The sequence below is a fragment of the Alligator sinensis genome, unplaced genomic scaffold, assembly GCF_000455745.1.
Source record: "Alligator sinensis unplaced genomic scaffold, ASM45574v1 scaffold988_1, whole genome shotgun sequence".
In the NCBI taxonomy this organism is placed as follows: Eukaryota; Metazoa; Chordata; order Crocodylia; family Alligatoridae; genus Alligator; species Alligator sinensis.
The window spans coordinates 1,026,746-1,044,029 of NW_005842454.1; positions in this window are offsets into that span (position 1 = coordinate 1,026,746).

The following is a 17,284-nucleotide window of genomic DNA, read 5'->3' on the forward strand; positions in this document are numbered from 1 at the left end:
CACCACCCCCCCTGCCGCCAGGCCTGCCCAGGTGGGCTGCTAGCAGACAGGTGCTACTGCATCTCAGGATTGGTGAACAGTTGGATTGGACTGGGTGCTGCCTCCAAGCTGGGGGCACTAGCAGTTCACCCAGGTGGCCCTAGGGGGCACTGCAACCATGGACGGAAGTACTGGGGCCCTGCAAAGCTCAGGGCCCCCCAGCAGCTTTCCACCCAGCCACAGGAGAGGCGTGTAGGCTCAGCTCTTTGGAGAAAAAAAAAAGGATCAGGCCAGGTCCCTCACTGCTTTTTTTTTTTTTTGGTGGAGCCTCCGTGTGCAAGTTGCCAGCAGGGTGCACAGCCCCTGAGCTGTTGGGGGCCTCAGTCCTTCCCTCTGTGGTGGCAGCACCCCCTGGGGCTTCCTGCATGGAGTGCTAGCTTAACAGGTGCTGCCCCAGCTCGCAGGCAGAGCCCACTGGATTCAGCTCTTCCCTGAGCTTGTGCACAGAGCAGCACCTGGTGGGCTTCCAGAGCATGGATTCAGGGAAGAGTTGGATCCAGCAGGTGCTTCCTGTAAGCTGGTTCAGCACCCATGAACTAGCACCCCTCCTGGGTGACGCTGCCACCATGGAGGGAAGGACTGGGCCCTCCCACAGCTCAGAGGCCATGCAGCCTGGTGGCAGCTCATGTGATCTGGCTGCGCTGAAAAAAAATAAGTGGAAAGGGGCCTAATCTTTTTCTTTTTCTAATGGAGCCTGCCTGCCTCTTCCACAGCTGGGGAGTGAGATGCCAGTGGGACTTGAGTTCTGGGAGCCCCAGTCCTTTCCTCTGTGATGGTGAAACCCTCCCCCCCTGGGGCTGCCTGGGCAGGCTGCTAGTGGGCAGGTGCTGCCCCAGCTTGGAGGCATCACCCAACCTGACCCACCTGTTCCCCAAGCCTGAACTGGGGCAGGACATCTGCCTGCTAGCAGCCCACCTGAGTTGCCCTAATGGTCACCTCCACCATGGAAGGAAGGCTGCAGGAGAGACAGGCAGCTCCCCAGAAAAAATAAAAAAATGATCAAGCCCCTCACCATAGCAGTGATGGAAGTTCCTGAATTGAAATGGTGGGTTTTCAATCATCACAATTGAAACCAACCATTTCAATTTAAGGGAGAAAACCCCCATCACATATACAAGTGCCCAAAATGCCCAGGCCTTATTTATGCCATGGCCTTGGTGCTCTGAAAAAGGGCTACTTTTGAGTACCCCTCCACCCATTCCTGGTCCAATGTGCTAAAAGGAAATGTGATGATGGGGCTGCTTCACCACACCATTCCACAGCTGTCTTCAACTATGCTGGAGGAAGAAACATCCAATTAATCTTTTATGTAAAATGCATAAATTTCCTAAGAAAATGGATGAGATTTTGGGCTACTCTTTAGTTCCAAGGATGTGGAATTCTTCTCTGCACACCTGTATGTTGATGTAGAGGGCAGTGGAAGCCAGCTATGGATGTGCTGTGGGGAGCAGGAGGGAGTTGGGGAAGTTACCCTGTTCCCATCAGCTCTATGATCTGGGATAGTAGTGGGGGGGGAGGGGGCAGCTGTTTAGGAGGCGTTCGGATGCAAAGGGACTTCTTGGGGCCATGAGGGGCTAAATAAGGAAGTCATGGGCAGCAAGGTGTTTTCGTGGGAAGGGAAGCCTGTGGGGAGGGTTTGGGGTGAGGAGAGGCTGAGATGTTATGTGCGGGGGTGTGAGGGACTAATAGAGTATGGACCATTGTTCTAATGCAGTATCTACTTTACATACAAGGCCAAATCCTAAAAGCAAACCTCCAAATATCATTTTCTAGCCATCAGTAGGGTTTGACAGAGCTTGGGGCATGCATGATGGGGTGTGGCTGAGCATGGGAAAATATATGAGATAACAAGGAACAGAGTAGACCAATGGACATTTGGTGTGGTGGGGGCAATGCATAAATGGTAGTGAAGGACACCTTGCAGGTTCACACACGCAAGGGTGTGTTTGCAAAAGCACAAATTTGTGCCACTACTTTATGCTGCAGTGTATGCTCCTGCTCATGTGGTTTGCAGCAGTTCACGTTGTCTCATTGCTCGGGGTGGGGGGCCTGGGGCACAGGGTGCCTCCGCATGTAGGCAGCTCCCAGCTGAGACACCCCGTGCCCCAGCCAGCTGGAGGCTGCCTGCACATGGACATGGGGGAACAGGCAGCCCTGGGCTGCACCCCTGTTTCCATGTGCTGCCTGCTTCCCTATCTTGAGGCATGCTGTACTCCAATGTGGGGGCTCCACAGTGTGTGAAGATGGGGGATCAGGCAGCCCTGGATTACCTGCTCCCCTGTCTCTGTGTTTCTCCTGGCATACAACACTTTTGTGTGCTTTGTGCTGGGCTTTTTTCAGGCTTTTTTCAGGCTTTTTTTTTTTTTTTTTTTTTTGTTTTTGTTTTTTTTTTTGTTTTTTTTTGCTACCAGGAAATACAAGTAGCAAATTTTGCCCAAGAGCTGTTAATTAGCAGCATGGCAAATGGTTTAACATGCAACATGTGCAGTTTGTGGCACCGTAAAATGGTCTGCAGCACTACAAACCACATGTGCCTGCACATCTGGATCTGACACTTCGGGCCATACTGGTGTGTCTAAGGGATCTGTGCATTTGGGTTTAGGGAACAGTTCTATTCCTGGCCAGGCTGTAGGGGTAACAGCTGTACTCCCCTGGCACCAGGTGCCTGCCTCACCCTGGAGCATCCCCCCACAAATTAGTTATATTCATTTTTGCTTGAATCTTTAACAGAATAATAGAACCCTAGGGCCCTAGCCTATTAATAAAGCTTCTAGGTTCTTTTTAATTGGAGAAAAATATGCATTGTGTTATGTGATGATGCACTTCACCATCTGCATGCCCTTTTTCAAAAGCCTAAATTTGCCTATGGCTAGATGTATCATTTAAATTCATCATATATAGAACTGCTACTAGGAGTGATTTCAGATACTTCCACTCTCCTTACATGACAATCATGGTGCAGTTACATTAAATTAATATTCAACTTTTTTCCTTTGCATGTGTTTTTAAAACACTGAACAAATATTTTAATGTCACTGTTCATTTTAAATACTTTAGCACAGTTAAAAACAAATATAATTTTACTGAAGCCTAATGCAACTCTGAGAAAGAAATGTTATGCCCATTCTTGCATAAAATGGATTTTTACTGGATGATATTGAAAATGTTGTTTATTTTTTTTCATATTTCCTCTAACCTTTTTGGAGAAAGCCTAGATTATACATGTATACATTTGAAAACCTCTCTCCAGGACAGAGAAAAAAGTGCAAATAATGAATGTGAACATGTGAGGACAAGACTGACAAATAAGTATCTTCTTGTTTATCTAGAGGATTTTTTTCCACATCTTACTGGACTTAGGAATGTAATTCTTATTATGTATATTTGTTAGAAAATGTGACACAGTATTCTTCTAGCAATTATAATATCCACTTGGCAAAAAAGAAAAAAAAAGTGTGATGACAATATTTGAATACACTATCTGTCATATATATTATAAAACTGATCCAACAAGTTACTGTGTATTGAGATATTAAGGCTGTGAACTTTGTACCATTATAATTAAATGAAGGAGAAAATAAGCATTCCAGTTCCAAGTTACAGGAATGAAATATTTCTTTAGCAGATGGTTCTGTTTGTTTATTTGTTCACTTTTTCGAAATATAGGCAGGTTATTCAGAGTTCAGGTGTAACAGCTGAAGGTGTGCAATTCAACTATTTCACAGAAACAGTTTTCATCAGCATATATGTAGTGTGTATCCCTGTCTCCTCCTATCTCCTTAGCAATCTCTCTTGTCTCAGTCCTTCAAACAGCTTTTGGAGCTAGCTGTATATTGATTGTAATTACTGCTACTGATGAAGTTGTAGGTGTGTTGAATGTTCACACTGACATGGTCAAGTATTCAATTGAAAGGGGTCAAGAATTCTCATTATCATGTCAACTATTTGTGTTTTTTTTGTATAAGACCATAGTCAATTGATTGAAAGGAGATCAATAAAGGCCTGTCGGAATGAAGGCATTTTACAAGGAAGTAACCAAATTGTATAGAATTGAAATTATATAAAGACTATTCCTCAGTAATAGCATAAGCCTCTTTTCAACCAAGATCCCATCATGGGAAAAGAATTTCTATTATTTAGTTAAAAAAGGTCCAGAGCAAAAAGTAACCTATTGTTGTACAATATAATGAACTGCTAAATCCTGTTAAAAAAACAAAACAAAAAAAAAAACCCCTGTATCTTTTTGTTGTTTGTTGTAGTCTTTCACAGTAGCATAACTCTTGGGGAAGGGGAGAGGGTGGGGGCAGGGCATGGAGGAGAGGCAACCATCCTGGCTCTCCCTTGGAGGGGCAAGAAAAAGTGTTGCTGTCAGCACCGCATGTTTGTAAACCAGAAGTTGCATTCTGCTTTGCTCCTGGTACCCAGCCATGCCCATACACTGCTGTCTTTCAGACTGTTTTACATTTTTATTAAAGAAATAAATTATACAAGATAGAAAGATGTAAATTAAAACAATTTTCTTTTGTGTGAAAAAAAATCACATTTCTATGGTGGCATGGAACATGCCATACTATGTGTGTAATTTTGTGAATAATTATTTCTTTTATCAGACAATAATTTAGTTATCTAAGTGTAAAGTGTCAACTCCCAGCTCTTTCCTCACTTAATGCTTCACTCAAGAGCTGCCTAAGCTCCACAAACTCCTTAAAGATTCCCAGACGCTTAAAATTCTCTTTCGGAGCCTACCCAAAATAAACCACTCCATAGGGTAGAGCAGCTGGAGGCCTACCGTGCAACTCATCATGATATAGAAATTAGGTACTCTCCCTCCTACCATTCCTGAGGGGTTCAATCTATAAATATGCCTATTGAGGCAAACGCCACACAAAATGCACTGGCATTAGCCATTTTATAGCAAATGGAAGAGCAGCACCTTCTTTGTATGCCATGCACTTGTGTTTGGAGTACTAATCCAGAGATCCATATTCCATTATTTTCAGTGCCTGATAAGATTCAAGCTCACATCTCCAGACAGTACCCTAATCATAAGCTATTTTGAGGTGTTATTGATGGTGAAGGAATTTGCTTTCTCTTCATTTGAAACTGCTTCTGTAGTGGCACCTTTATTGGACAGACTGAAGGGTGAGCAGAGAAACATTACCAGAAGGATATGACATGAGAATTTTGGAAGTATATCTTGATTCAAGGACTGTTAACATCTGTGGAGTGAAAGGATTAGCAGCAATCAAGTACATAAAAATGAGCCATGAGTCCACTGACTCTCTCAGCAATGCCTGAACTAGAAATGAGGCTGTCCTCACCTGGCAGTTTGTTTTAAATTTTGAGTGGAGCAGCTATCAAAGGTGGATATAACTGCACTACCATACTATTACTTAGATTCACCCCTATGTACAGTTTACATACTGTATATGTATAGTTGACTATAGATATAGTAAAGATTTCTCTGCACTTCACTCAACCCAGATTTCATACTAGTTTGAATTCATAATCTATGTATGAATTCATATGTATTTTAATTCATGTATGTTTTCAACATGGGTTGGATGAAGCACAGTTAAATTAATTCCTAAAGCTGTCTGATTCTACTATTTTCAGCCTAATAAATGTAGCCCAGGTAACTTGGGTATATACTCTCCTTCTCCAATTGAATGAGATTGTTAGCTGACAGATGTGCTGTGGGGTAGGAACTGCAGACTGCTCAGTTTTCCTCCATCCCTATAGAACCAGGCCAGGACAGTCAGGGGACTTAACTATATACAAATGTATTTACATTATCTTATCACAAGGGAAAGGAACATGGATATAAACATATGTACAATGTATATGTATCTAAATATATATGAGATATATAAACCAGTAACATAAACAATACCCTCTGGGTAAATGACATAACACCTTATACCAGTGCTCCAAATACAGGTAAGTCACAGGTAAGTATTTGATTTGAAACAGATAAACTCCAAAGATAAACTCAATCCCAGGGGGAAACCCCAAGCCCTTGGGCTTTTCCCAAATTAGGCTCGGAAGTGGCGAGAGACGCACGGGTGAAAGCCCTCTGCGCCCCCGCTCCCCCGAAGCCCCCCAGAAACCTTCCAGCAGCCGCGGAGCCCCCCGCCAACCCCATGACCACAGGGAGAGGGGAGTTCAAGAAGAGTGGTTGCTCCTCAAGGGAGCGATCCTCAAAGCAAAAGCTAAGTCTATTCCATCTCGGAGGAAAGGCAGCAAGGGGGCACAGCAGCCCCCCTGGCTCTCCAGGGACCTAGCAGACCTCCTGAGGCTAAAAAGAAAGGCCTACAAAGGATGGAAGTTGGGGGTCACCTCCAAGGGGGATTATTCTGCACTGGTCCGGTCCTGTAGGGAGCAGACCAGGAAAGCCAAGGTTGCAACTGAACTCCAACTAGCTTTGAGCATCAAGGACAATAAAAAGTCCTTTTTTCAGATATGTGGGGAGCCGGAGGAAGAGCAAGGGCAACATTGGACCCCTGCAAACTGGACACAGTACTCCAACTGTGGCCTGACCAGTGCTGCATAGAGGGGGAGCATCACCTCCCTTGATCTGTTGGTCATGCATCTGCTAATACACAACAAGGTGAGATTGGCTTTGTTGATAGCCTCGTTACACTGCTGGCTCATGTTCATCTTGGAGTCAACTATGACTCAAGATCTCTCTCAGCATCTGAGCTGCTGAGGAGGACATCCCCCAACCTGTAGGTGTGCTGGGGATTCCTCCTTCCTAGGTGGAGTACCTTACATTTATCTTTGTTGAATTCCTTTTTAGGAGTTGTTCTGGGGAGAAAACCAAATATAATGATGCACAAGTTCTATTTAGGATTGTTGCAAACCATTGAGGCAGTATAATTTAATGGTAATAAGACAAAGATACAATGAAGATCTGTGATATTATTCATAGGAACATATAGTAGGAACAGCCATGCTAACAGACTAATAATAAATGCTTCAGAAGAGGATGTAAAACTTGCTGAAAATTCCTGGTCAGTTGTGCAGTATAGGAATGATCAGTACTAATACAAGCAGTCCAGTTGACTTTATTAGGCCCATGATAGCATATAAGTGAGAAGAGTTAGCATACAAGTATCTTGGTCATTAGTACCTCAATCCATCTTTCACTTCAACAGGAAATGTGTTCATTCAGTTAACTATATTACCTTAAGTTTTGAGAGTTGTCCAAGATCTTTAGCTGCACTGAATATCATCTGGGGCCCCTATAAACAAACAAAGTTCAAATTGAAGATTCAAGTCTTTTACCATTACATCATAAGGTTTTTGCTTTATGTGTCAGCATCATTGCTGAAAAAGTCTTAATTTCATTATGCACTTCTAACATTTTGCACAGTTAAATTAAACTCTCAGTTACAATTACATCATGTAGTGGCGTGTCTACATGCTCATTAATGAGCTTTTGCGACTGCCCATGAAGTTTAGTAAGTCTAATATGAGGTATTACATAAAGGTGCATTAGGTTGAACCTAGTGTGCTGTCGGTGGATGATTAATATTTGCTGGACAAACAGAAAATTGGAGGCCACCACAAGGCAAGGGCAGGTTTCCTCTGAACCCACCAAGTGTTGCAGCTGGGTCCCCCCAGCCTCCTCAGCACATCTGGGGTGAGCCTGGGGGCATGAGTACTGCTGAGGTGAAGGCAGCCCTGGCCCTGACCCAGCCCAGCCCCGTCCACCCAGCAGGTGTCACACAACTGGGGCTGTGGTTCCCCAGCACTGCAGGACAGGCCAGGGTCAGGACTGGCATGGGGGGGTGGGGCATAGGTTTCGCACCACCCCCGGCTGCTCACCCACCCCTCTGCCAGCCCTGGCAGGGTGGAGCTGCCCCATCCCATCCTGTTCTAGTAGTGCTGATGCATTAACACATTGGCACTGTTTTTTTACATGACACTTTAATGTGCAGTAGAATAGACTACTGCACATTAAAACATGTGTAGACATGCCCGGGTTGTTTTAACTGAGAGAGCAAACTATTTGGAAACACACAGTGCTGCCTTCTTTAAAATTATCCTTTGTTGAGATGCCTATAAAAAACTTGGCAGTACTTAGGCTTCTGATGTGTTATGACAATTGCACTAGTGCTGTCTCCTGAATGCCTGGTGTTCCTGAATGACTGCACTACAAAGAAGCTGGGGTTTAGGTTGTAACCATGTTGGTCTAAGGATATAGGCAGACAAGGTTCCTTGGGTGAATTTGATATCTTTTATTAGACCAACCGAAATGGTTGGAGAATAGTTATTAAGCAAGCTTTCGGGTTCAAAAACCCTTCGTCAGGCTCAGGAAGCTGCAGCAGTTGGTGTGCACACCAGGCTTCAGGGGTGGGTTGCTGTCCCCTGGAACAGGCCTCCACTATGCAGGGCTTCTGGGGCCTCTGGCTTGGCCCTGTCAGCTGGCTCAGTAGTCTGACAACCATCTGGCTCTCTGGACTCAACCTTTTGCTATGGATCGGAGGCCTGGGCTGCCTCATGCAGTACCAGGCTCAGTTTGCTCCCAGACCCTCCATGCAGTGTCTCCTGCACGAGCACCCAGCCTCATTACGAGGGTTGAGACCTGAGCCGCCCAAGCACTCCAAAGGCCCTACTCCATGCACCATCCTGTGTGCTGTCTCTGGCCGCACACCAGAGGTTGCAGACCTGAGCTGCCTCACGCAGCTCCCAGGATCTGGACACCATGTGCCGTGCTGCATACCAAGAGCCTAGCTGCTGGAGCCATCTGCCATTCCCTGCTGATGGAAGTCTTCAGGGGCACTTCTGGACAACTGCTTTGCCCTGCTGAGCAGCTCTCCTTAGCTCTTCTAAGTCCTGCTCTTCTCTCTTCTCACTCCCAGATGTGCTTTCCCCAGCTCCCCATGCTTTTGTCCAGTTTCCCGTACATTCCCTCAACCCCTTGATCATTTCCCCAGCTCCCCGTGCTTTCCTCCAGCCCCTGCTGGTTTCCCCAGCTCCCCGCTTCCTCCTCCACCTGGACCCGCCTCCCTGCACAGCCTGCACAAACTGGCATTAGCAGCAGCAAACAAGGCCACTTGGAACCTTGTGCCAGAGTACACCCCCCCCCCCCAATGGAAGGGGGCAGCACGGGGCAGCGGGGATCAGCCCCAGCCACCTGGCACCCATGCTGCTGCATCATGAGGATGTCACTGTCAGGCAGTTTGGGGCCCCTGGGAATGAACAGTGCCAGCCCCAGGTGACAGCCAGAGTGCCCCAAGCTACCAGATAGCAGTCAGTGCTGTGCAGCCCCCTGCTGAGCTGGGTTGCACCTGCATGATGCTGCAGCAGCAGCATGGGTGCCAGGCAGCCGAGACCAAGCCCCGCTGTCTCCCACATCACACCGGGGGTGGAGGGGGGGGCTCTGCCAGAAGGCTGTGAGTGCCCCAATTGCTGATGCTAGTAAGCTCTGGCTGCGCAGAGAGGGGGAGGTAGGTAGGAAGCTATAGTCCCTGCGGGGTGAGGGATGGCTCTGGGCCCTGCAGTAGGGGGGTTTGGGACCCTGAACGAGGGTTCTGGGTCCTGCAGGGGGGGCAGTCCATGTGACATGTGGGGGGCTGTGCCTTGTGGGGACTGGGGACCCACCCCTCCTAAGCAGTTCCCCCACACAGTCCTCCCACACCTACCCACACACTGACCTACATCCCCCCACATCCCTCCACACCCCTCACCCACAAACCCACCCACATCCCCCACCCCCCTCCCCCCCTCCCTACCATACCTCCCCCCTCCCCCACAGACAATTTAGAATTTATTTTATAATGATTATATTGACACTTATAGGCTTCCAAGTTGCTTTAACATTGTAAATGTAGCAATAAACATGGCCCAACTGATCTCTCTCTCTCTCTCCCCCACCTCTCTCTCTCTCGATATAGTGGTCTTTCGTTCTAATTCTGGAAGGACATGGATTTGGCGGTATATTAAACAGTGAATTTGGGATGTTAGAATTTATTTTATAATGATTATATTGACACTTATAGGCTTCCAAGTTGCTTTAACATTGTAAATGTAGCAATAAACATGGCCCAACTGATCTCTCTCTCTCTCTCCCCCACCTCTCTCTCTCTCGATATAGTGGTCTTTCGTTCTAATTCTGGAAGGACATGGATTTGGCGGTATATTAAACAGTGAATTTGGGATGCTGCTTCAGCAGTCCAGCTGCCACAAGGGGTAGTGTCCCCAGATCCCAAGATGACCCCAGAAGCTCATGAGAGCAAGTAGTTCTGAGCTACTTGCCAGGACAGCTTCTTATACTGCTGAGGCCAGCATAGGTTGGGGGCACCCTGGCTACAGATCCAGGAGGAGCCAGGCAGGGTTATTTTGTTGGCTACAAAGGACAAACTTACGGGGTCATAATGGATTCTAATTTATTGTACAGGATGTGAAGTTACCAATAAAATAATAAATGAAAACTCTGAAGGGTACTGGTCACATTAGCACACACACACATGCACTCACTCATTCAAACCCGTGTCGTTTAAACCCATGTAGTATAGTGTATAGTAGCTGCTGTAGTGATTGTGAGAGCACTGTTGTCAGTATATCTACCTATCCAAGGCCCTGGAGTCTGCTGGTCAATGGTCAGCTTCCTTCAAGGTGATGGTTTCTCCAGAAGGGAATCACCTGCTTGTCCTTTGGTCTTGGTAGGTCAGGTGCTGGATGAAAGGGCACCACTGAGAGTCACACTTCACTGCCTTTTATCCCTTTCTGGCAGACTTGTGTGATCCCCCAGCATCATTTTGACTGCCCAATCTGGAGGTTTTTGATTCACGTGGGTCTTGAGTAGTGCCTGACAGCTGTTAGTCACAGTGGTCTTGACTTCTGGTAGTGTAGTTTTGGGAATCAGTTTGTGATTTTGATGAATTAAAAATGGTATTGTTCAGGGTTGCAGGAATAGTCAATAGGGTGGGTGCTCAGTCCCAGGAATCAGTTCCTTGTCTTGATTAGCCTAAAATAGCTTGTAGAGGAGATTTTTGTAATGGTAAGTTCCTCTGGCTAGGCTATTGTCATTTAATTACCCACTGGACATCATACATTTGCATTCACTCAAGGGGGACCAGCCCAATATAGCAGATTTTATCACTTTACAATTATAATTTCAATGCAGTTTTTAACAATGTGCCAGGGTGCAACTTCATTCTACAGGGAGTACATTCCTTAAGAGTTTAAAAAAATAAAATATAAAATACATAATGCCATGGTAAAGTTGAGACAGATGAAATATAAAAATGTACTGTGAGAAATATATAAAAATGCAATGTGAAGTAGTGAGGATCAAAGGCTACTGGGGACAGTAAGTGAATTATGTTACCACCAAGATATATTTACAGTCTTTGAAGTGGATATTTTAGTTCTTTTTTTGGGTTTTTTTGTTTTGTTTTTTGTTTGTTTGTTTTTGTTTTTGTTTTTAGTGACACTGAGCTTAATTGATATGTAGATGTAGTTTCTAGGTTTCTCCTACAGAAAGCCAGTTCAGCTTTATAGCTTGCTCTGAGCCTTTCCACATCCATGCAATGAGTGTGCTAGGTCTCTACCTAGCAAACTCTTCTTTTACCTTTCTTTTAGAAGGTAAAAGAAATGCACACATTGTAGGGGGGGGGGGGGGGGGGGGGAGGGGTTCAGGCAAGAAGGTGCTTCTGTTATATCGGTGTCCAGAAGGGAAATGTACAAAGAGTGCTTTCTGCTACAATTTTGCTCCAAGTGGCACAATTTTCTACACACCAAGTGCATGTCCAGGCACATGTGCTGAGGCAAAAAGCCTGGCTCAAATTTGCACTGCTTCTATTTGAGCTGCTGCAAGCACACCTGCCTGCATATGTGGATGTGCCCTGGAGGGCCAGGCAGTGGGGCTGGTGGTGTGGGGGCAGGTAGTTGTGATGACAGTGGGAGGGCAGGTGATACGAGAGACAGTGGGGAATTAAGCAGCTTGACTCCTGCCTCTTGCCTCCCCCACACTTTGCCCCTTCTGCCTGTTCCCTTCTGTGCCTGCCTCTCCCACCTCTACCTCCCACAGTTTTGGGTCCCCACACTCCTTCTGTGTTCCTCACCACCTCACCACCACTGCTTCCCCTTAGCCCACCCCATTCTCACTGCTGCCTTGTTCCAGCTCTAGGAGGCTTCAACTCTGCTTCAGTCTGATCCAAGTGCTTGCTCTGGCCCCAGCAAGATGTGGTAGCAGTGGTGGTAACAGCAGTTCTGGTAGCTCTGCCTCAAGATTGAGGAGCAGGGGTGGTGGACAGAATGAGTGAAGGAGAATGCAGCAGTTGCCTGCCTCTGACTACCTCATACTCAAATTCAAGAGGAGGGTTTGTTTTTTTTCCTATGTTAAATGGAGAAAATAAACTTGTCTTGGTTTCAAGTAAATACAGTAAAACCATTTAAACTACCAAGTTTAATAGAGAATTTTCCTAAGCTCTACTTTGGAATTCTAGATTCAGCTAGACCTGAAACTGATATCAAAACTGATGTCAAGCTACGAAGAATAAAAGCTTGATATATGTGCTACATAACCCCATGAAGACTGGAAGCATCAAGTGCCACACAGAAGTTAATGGACAAATTCTTGATTACTTAGCACTTGCAACATATTTTGTTCCCATTCAGGGGTAAGTTTTTTCTAAAACTGCAGCTTCTATCTGCTCAGAGTTTTAGAACAACCATTGCTTCTTTAAAGCAGGTGCTTTCATAAAATATCCACAAGTCACTGTGCAATCTCTTTAAATTCCTCATGTACAGTAGCACAAATAAATACCTGAAGAGAGGAGAGGAAAAAAATGAAACATAGGACATTGTCAGAGAAGAAAACTTTCCATTTTTTAAATTAGTAAGAAGGTATTGATGTACTAGGGTCTCATATTGTATTGCTGCCCTTGGCCAGCATGGGACACCACAGCTGACGTCAACTGGAGTTGTGAACATGATTATAGCACTGTTCATGACCCGTATTGTGAATGTAGGAGCCTGCAATTAACTTTATTGTGAAGCAGGAACCTGAGATTCATTTAACCTGTAAACCCTCGCAAGTGCCACCATCTGAAGGTAAAAAACATCATAAAAATTTTAAAGTACACTGGCATTGCCCATTATTTCTATATTAACTTACTGGTGCTATTTTTCTCTTTATACTGAAAATGTTTTCTTCACCTAGGTAAATGTCTCCTTTCTTTCTCTTTCTTCTCCTTTTGCTTCTGCAGCACATTTTTTTTCCTTCCTAGTGATGAGGGTAGGATATACACAGCACCTTCTGAATAGATTGGCACTGCTACTCCACCGCTTATCTGTGAGTTCATCTACATGTGCTATTAATGCAATATAGACTCACTGCACAGTAAAATACTGCTAATCTACTCCTGCCCTGCTCTGGTCCACTGCAGCAGCCAAGGGGAGCTCCAGGGGCCAGTCAGATGCACACGGGGCCAGGAGAGCTTTGCCACCTGCAGCAGCTGTATCTTGGCCCTGTGTATATTGGGAGAGGCTCTAATGGGCATAGAGCAAGGATACAGCTTCCACTGCAGCTGGAAGAGATCTCCCATCCCTGTGAACATTGAGACACATAGCTACCACTGAGCCCCAAGACAACTGGGACTTCCCCATCCAACAGGAGACTCACTGGGGACTGTCTCAGTCCTGGGGAAGCTGCCAGCAAGCCCCCACCTGGGTGGGAAAGCTCTGGTGGGCACAGAGCTTGCTGGCAGGTGCTGGCAGGAGGGGGAAAGGTTCCAGTCAGCCCATTACTGGGTGGGGAATTACCACCCGGCAGGGGGCTCACTGGCAGATGCACCACAAACAGGACAGCTGCCAGTGGGTCCCTGGTTGAGTGGAGAAACAGACAGAGACCTCATCCCAGAGCTGATTATCTTCCAGCTCCTGGGGGGAGCAGGGAGCTGAGCAGTGCCAGGGCTGGGGACAAGAAATTCCCTCATCCCCTGTGACCCCTTGCTGGTGTGGCACATTTGCTCCCAGGCAGCATTTACAGAAATGCTATTGTGCAGTTACTAATGCACAGTTGATCTAATACCTGTATTTACAGGCACATTAGACTAATTTACTCTACAATAAATGCCATGCATGTGTAGATGGTGATGTTCTTTGTGCAGTAGATTAATCTACCATGCAGTAAAGCATCTCATGCAGATGTACCCTGTTAGTAGAATATAGAGCTGTGCACAGCTTCAATCCTTGATTCGATTCGGCAGAAATTTGGCCCAATTCGGTGGTCAAATCACCAAATCCAAATGAAATCAGAGGACCTTTTAGTTGGAACCCCCCCCAAATCTATTCAGAGAGATTTGGAAAGATGTATAGATTCAGACACAGACACAGCTTGAAATGTTTTTTTTTTTCTATATGGGGCACATGGAGGGTCCCACAGAAGTGCGGGAGTCTCCCCAGCATGCTCAGCAGCAGACGCAGAAGTGGACCTGGAAGTGGAGAGGAAGTACTCCGCAGCTGACCACTGAGCATATGGAGAACACTCCCCCCCACACACACTCCTGTGGGACACTCCATCCACCCCAGCATTGCAGCATTCACAAGCCATGCTGGTACCTTGAGGTATGTAGAAAACACTTTTAAAGTTGTGGCTATGGCCGAATCGCTCATTCTCCGAATCAGCATTGAATGTTTAGAGTTGGATTCAGCCAAATCGAATCGGGGCAGTGATCTTAGTAGGAAATGCTTCAAGACTACTACCATAGGCCCTTCTTGAACAGAAGGCAGAATCTTGGCCTAAGAGCCAAACTCAGTTATATCCATTGAAGTCTCCTGAATCCACTGAGGTTGCAAACTTATTATTGTAAGCAACATTTGGATAAAAGAATTATTTTTATAGCATCACTCAGGACTAATAGAGCATTCTAGTATTCTACATTTGAACATTTCTCCGTTCTCCCAGTAAGTAGGCGGGGTAGGTGTCATGAGGCCTGCATTGACGTGGTTAACCAGTGGCTTCAGAGCTGGTGCCATGAGGCAGACTTCAGGTTTTTTGACAACAACCCATGATTTTGTAAGGAGGGTATGCTGGGGTGGGATGGGCTTCACCTCTCCCCTAAAGGCAGATATATCTTTTCCTCTAGGTTGGCTGATCTTGTACAGTGGGCTTTAAACTAGCTTCACTGGGTGAAGGGGCCGTTTTGAGTGGAGAGGATGTTTCACCAACATGCAGGGTGACAAGAGGAGGGGAAGCCCAGGTAAGCATCAACATCCTGGGAGTAGAGGGCCACAACTGTCCTGGGAGTGGGAGGGAGGCATGTACACCCTCAGGAGGCCTCAAGTTACTCTGCACTAATGCTCGTAGTATGGGGAGTAAGTAGGAGGAACTGTGCCTCCTGATGGCAAGTAAGAACCCAGACTTAGTAGGGCTCACAGAAACCTGGTGAGACCCTACCCTACCTACAACTGGGCAGCAGATATTTGGGGATACACCCTATATAGAAGAGACAGGACAGAGAGGAAAGGTGGGGGGGGGGGTTGTGCTCTATGTCAAAGAGCACCTCACATCATCAAGGATTAGCTACAGGTTAGAGAAGGGTCGGGCAGAGACACTATGGGTCAAACTACAAGGGGTGTGTGGCAAAAGGGACAACAAAGACATAGTGGGTGTCTGCTACAGACCACTCAAGCAGGGGGAAGAGCTGCACCAGGACTTCTCCAGTCAGCTTATGGAGGTGGTTAGGTCAAGCGATGTTATTATTATGGGTGACCTAAACTACCCAGACATTTGCCGGGAAGAGCAGACAGCCAGGTCTGACTGCACGCATAGGTTCCTGGCTGTATTACAGGACCTTCACCTTATCCAGGAAGTGCACAGCCCCACGCAGGGTAACGCCTTGCTGGACCTGGTCCTGGCCACGGGGGATGACCTGGTGAGGGGACTGCAGGTCCTTGACCACCTAGGCAATAGTGATCATCACCTGCTGGATATCACTATCCAACGCAGGGCGTCAAGCGCTTACACCAAGGCTAAAGCCCTTGACTTAAGAAAGGCCAACATCAATGAGCTTAGGAGACTAGTGGGGGAGGCACTGAGGGCCCAGAAGGTAGAGGAGATGGGAGTCCACAAGGGATGGTCATACCTCAAGGGGGCGATCCTCCAGGCCCAAAGGATAACAGTCCCTGAGAGAAGCAAGGGGAGTAAGAGTACTCAGAAACCCCCTTGGCTTAGCAAGGGCATTCAGCAATACCTGAGGACTAAAAGGGGGCATACAACCAGTGGAAGGGAAGAGCTATCACCAAGGAGGAGTACTCCTCTTCGGCCTGTGAGTGTAGGAGGGCTATTAGGAAGGCCAAGGTAGAGATGGAACTCAGGCTACCATCCAGGATTAGGGACAACAAAAAGTCCTTTTTCAAGTACATTGTGAGAAAGAAGAGGGCACCAGGCAATGTAGGGCCCCTGCAAGATGCAAACCGCAATCTTGTGGCTATGCCAGGCAAGAAAGGTGATATTTTTAACAGTTTCTTTGCCTCTGTAGAACATGAACAGGGACCAGGATATCCCACCTACCAGAGGTAGGGACAATCTTGGGGATAGCTCTATCAAGCCTTCAGTCAGTGCAGATGTAGTTATGGATCTTCTGGATGCCCTCCACCCAAGGGTGTTGAGGGAGCTGGCAGGGCTCATCGCAGAGCCCTTGACCCGGCTGTATGAGCATTCATGGTCATCTGGCCAGGTGCCAGGTGATTGGAAACTGACTAATGTGGTCCCAATTTTCAAGAAAGGGAGGAAGGAGGACCCAAGTAACTATAGGCCTGTAAGCCTCACCTCGGTGCTTGGGAAGATCTTGGAGAGAATCATCAAGGAGCACATCTGCGGGGGGCCTGCAGGGGAGATCATGGTCAGGGGCATTCAGCATAGGTTCATCAAAGGCAGGTCCTGCCTGACCAACCTGATTGCCTTTTATGACCAAGTAACTAAATCCTTGGATGATGGTGTCGTCATGGACGTAGACTTTCTAGACTTTAAGAAGGCCCTTGACACTGTCTCTCACCCCATCCTCATCAATAAATTAAGCAACTGTGGCATTGATGCCTACACAGTTAGATGGGGAAAAAAATGGCTGATGGGGCGCACCCAGAGAGTAGTGGTGGATGGGTTGTACTCAACCTGGTGAGATGTGAGCAGTGGGGTACCCCAGGGCTCGGTCCTTGGGCCATCACTGTTTAACATCTTCATCAGCGACTTGGACGAGGGGATGGAAAGCACGCTGTCCAAGTTTTCTGA